This window comes from Grammomys surdaster, unplaced genomic scaffold (genome assembly GCF_004785775.1).
Source record: "Grammomys surdaster isolate TR1022 unplaced genomic scaffold, NIH_TR_1.0 188, whole genome shotgun sequence".
NCBI classification, from domain to species: Eukaryota; Metazoa; Chordata; class Mammalia; order Rodentia; family Muridae; genus Grammomys; species Grammomys surdaster.
Genome location: NW_021604633.1, coordinates 11,736,829 through 11,741,256, shown reverse-complemented (window position 1 = coordinate 11,741,256; position 4,428 = coordinate 11,736,829). Strand labels below are relative to the sequence as shown.

The following is a 4,428-nucleotide window of genomic DNA, read 5'->3' as shown; positions in this document are numbered from 1 at the left end:
GACAGCATCAACTGTTCCCCTAGTATGTTCTTTTGTTTGATAGGCATCTATCTGGGTACCAGTTATTTGCACTCTAAACTGCATGGAACTTAGAAGATTACTGTGTTTCTTAAAACAGATTTTATGGAACATATCATATATAATAAATCTTACTAAACTGGTCCTTAAATCCTGTTATTGTCATTTTAAATTGTAATGAAGAGAAAAGCAAAGATGGCTTATAATTGATGGCTTATGACTGAAAGGTTGAACACTATACATGGAATGTGTCCTATGGAGCCTGAGAACAACTCACTGTCATTAAATTGGATTATTCATAGAATGTGTATTAGCCAAAAGTGACTCCTTCTGCCCTCTCCTACACATCCTCCTTTCTTATCCCTCTTGCACACACTATACTTGTCATCCTGCCTTAGTTTCAAAAGCGGCATTATTGAGATGCCCTGGTCTAAACATGTCAGTCACTTTCCAAAATGACCACCTTTCAAATAAAATTTGTCTTAACCACTCTTTTGAAAATTACTGTTGATAAATGTTTAGAAGGCAGGGATTCCTACAGTATTTCAGAAACACGAAGAATTGGAAGTGCAGAACCTTTTATAGGAGACTGTTTCTGAACAAACCTTAAACCATGATATAAAATCATGTCTCTAATTCCCATTAAAAGGATATTAGTTGTACAAGATTTCTTTTTGGGTTAAAGACGTGAACAAAGTCTTTCTTTCTTTCTTTCTTTCTTTCTTTCTTTCTTTCTTTCTTTCTTTCTTTCTTTCTTTCTTTCTTTCTTAATAGTCCAAGCTACTAACTTCTCTAACAGAGAGATTTTCACCATGAAGTTGTTGCCATGTTAGGTCAGATGACTCCTTGTCAGGAAAGATTTCCTACATCCAATAAAACTATAAAAACACATACTTCTTCTCTTACAATCCAACAGCACCACTCCCCTTATCAGCTGTGATAACCAAATATGTCTCCAGACACTGTCAAATGTTTTCTGGTGATAATATGTGTCCCAAGTTGCTAACCACTGCTTAAAGCAATTAGAAACAAAAATATTAAAGCCAAGAAAATTCAACAAAAGCATGCCATACTCTAAAGATTATTAGGTAAGTCTTGGTACATAATATCAATTTAGATTTCTCTACATACTTATCAGTCATTTGATAAATTCATACTGGGAGTTCTTTCAGTCTCTGGGACAGCAGAAGGCCCAAGGGCATATTGTTGAACATTGGACCATAATCACCTGATCTTCTTAAGGCTTTTCCTGTCTTCCTTGCCAGGGAAAAGTAAAATGAGAGTAAGATGCCAAGACCTCAATCAAAGAGGGCCTCTGTAAAACTTTGGTTTGTGAAACTGAGAGAGCCTGCTGGCTGAAATCAAGTGCTGGTTATTTCCTGTACAGGTGTCAGCATCTAATCTATCACTTTGTCAAATGAGTTATTAGGGCTGACACAAATCAGGCTAAAATATGCCTGATACATAGTGGCAGTCCTTTCCCGTTTTCTCACTTTAGCAAGAGGCTAATATTTCCTCAAGGCAAACAGACAGAGTGGAAAAGCTATAGGAGTTGTATTTGGTATTTGTTGACTTCTATCCACAAGATGAACATGATCCTGTTCCATTATACATGTGAAAGAACAGCCACTCAATGGCCACAACTGAAACAATTTGGCCAGGTAATACAGCTTGGAAATGATTATCAGATTCTGGAAAGCCCTTGATAGCAGGAAATACCACCCACATTTGCAAAACTGTTCCCAACAGACCCAGAATCATAAACCAAGCACCTTCCTCTTTCTGTTTCCAGTGCCTCCACCCCTATCTGTAAAGACCTAGCATACGCCTCTGCATTCTGGAGTTTTAACTCGAGCTTTCTAAACCCCATTCAGTGGGAACAGACATACAAATCTGTATATATAGATGTAAGGGCCTCGCTTGATTACATGGAGATGGAATGGTAAGAAATACAATGTCTTACACATATTCATCCTTTTCTCATGGAATAAGGATATGAGATAAAGAAAATTATACTGTTTGAAAAATAGGCTTCTTTTACAACTCTTTTTTTTTTTTCACAAACTCTACTCAAACAGAGGCTTTCTAAGGCTAGGAGTACATGATAAAATTTGGACCAGGATGGAAAGAGTGAAGCAACTTGCACAGGTTGTCCTTCAACCTCTACAGGTACATTGTGGCACACCAGCATGCACATGCATGTTCATGCACATGCGTGCCTGTGCATGCGCTCACACACACACACACACATATACACACACATGCAGAGAGAAATGTAAATATATAAATATATACAATATTTGTACTTAAAATATATTTGAGTGATAGACATTTTTTTTTTCTGAGAAGTTACCTATATATTTCTTTCCGAAACTTTGGCAAGTCACCTCAGACCTTGAGCTGTCTGTCTGAGGAGTTCCCACCACATTTGCTCCATCTAGTGGAATATTGACTTTTCAATATCTCAGCAATGAGAAGAGAAATGATTCAACTTCTGCTTTCTATAAACAGACACAGTCCTTTTGCTACTTCTTCCTGTAAAATTGCTCTCCATTTATAAAATGATTTCCTCACTTCTTTAAAACGACCATTAGGCCATAAATGTATTTGTTATATTCTTTACAAGAAAATATGTTTCTGTACTGAGAAGTGTGTATACCTTACCCATGGAGCTGTACTCAGTAAAGAAAAAAAGTAATGTCATAGCAATGACAGATATTCTTTATTCTACAGCCCCACCCTAAGAACTTGAAAATATTTCAACAGTTTAATTTCCTCCTTTTAATTTTTTTTAAACTGAACTGTTTTGGTCAGGAATGGAAAATTCCAGTAAAGGCATAGCCAGTAAAATTCTGCACACGTATGCTTAAACATTATGAAACCAGTGCCATACTAAAAGCTGGCCATGACCCATAAGTGTTGAGAGTGGAGTGTCCTCAATTTATATGAAAATTATCTACTGAAATTATCTCTTAAACCTAGCATAATTTGATTTAGAATCTGCTCTTTCAACAGAATAAGTGAAGCTCTAAAAGGAAACATGCTATAGGTATTTATATCAGGAATAAAGCTTCTCTGGGGAGGATGCAGTTTATGGAAACAGTAACTCTGGAAGGAAGGAACAAATTGAGATCCTGGGTTTCTGATGAAGCATTGGAAATTCAATTCTCCTTAAGTGAGCAGAGGGGTAGGTGGGGTCCCCCCATTAATATGTAAGTCAGTAGTGTGATATTTTGAAATTATGCTTTTTAAAAATAGAATTAACACATATTGCATTGAAAAAAGTCTAATTTTATAGCTATATATGCAAATAATTGGCAGAAAAACAGTTTATCTGTAAAAAACTTCTTGGTAGTTATGATCAGTAGAAAAGTCCTTTTACAACTCCAGTTCTGGATTCTGGACAGAAAGCTGCCTACTGTGTTTCAAAAGAGCAAATAAATTCAGGACTGTCCAGAATCTGGTGTGAGACAGATGGACTTTTTTTATGGATGAAGGCCTGCCCAACAGGCTTGTAAATAAGATACAGTCCTGTCTATGGTTAATATTTTCCATTACATAAAGATGTTAAAGGTGTAGCACATATCTTTCTTGTGGATACAGTAATGAAGCTTTTACTTTTACAAAGACTTCATATTGTATGCAATCATGACATCAGGGTGATCAAGTAAAATTATTTTTTCTTAAAGTCTCCAGACAACATTTCTATTGCAAGAATGCAGAACTGGAAAGAAGTGTTTGCTATCTTCTCTCTTTTTTTTTAGAAGCTATTTAGAATTATTATCTGAGGGACAGCCCCCAGTAGTGGATTAATTAATAGGATAGTACTGTTTTTCTTGCAATTACATATTTTAAAGACGGGGCGAGCCCTTGTTCCTTGTAGTGAAAATGAACTGCACTCCTTGGAGAGGCAAGGACCCACACTGGGTTCATCTAGCCCTCAGCTGCTTACGATTTTCACAAGGATTCATTTGAATGCTACAGCTTCAAATGAAATACTGAAAGTTGATGTCAAGTTACTTTTCAATGGTTTTTTTTTCCTCCCCTGCCCCCTTTTGTTATATTTTCTGTAAGGAAACTGAGTTGATTGAATCTAGAGAAAAGGCTTTCCTTTTCTCTTTATACTTTCACATAAAGCAGTGAAATAAAAGAAAGTAACTATAAGTGTAACTTCCAGGCTGTTTTCTTTGCTGGAATGTTTTAGAAAAACTTCATTGAAAACTGAGGAACTTCTTTTAATTGCTATTGTTTTGTTATTTAGAACTCATTTTAATAACGAAAAATAATAAAAAACCAATTTGTCGTTATAAATAAAAATATAGCTGCAGAAAATACTGTATAAATCCAAGTTAATGATATTGTACCTTCCTTTAAAGAGAACCATATTTAGACATTTTAGAAGAGTTTTGA

At 35.6% G+C, this 4,428-nt stretch overlaps 1 protein-coding gene across 4 annotated transcripts in view; it reads right to left on the bottom strand.

Annotated features, from left to right (window-relative positions):
• Positions 1-4,428, bottom strand: part of Agmo (alkylglycerol monooxygenase) — a 309,056-nt gene that overhangs the window by 299,943 nt on the left and 4,685 nt on the right. The window lies entirely within an intron of this gene.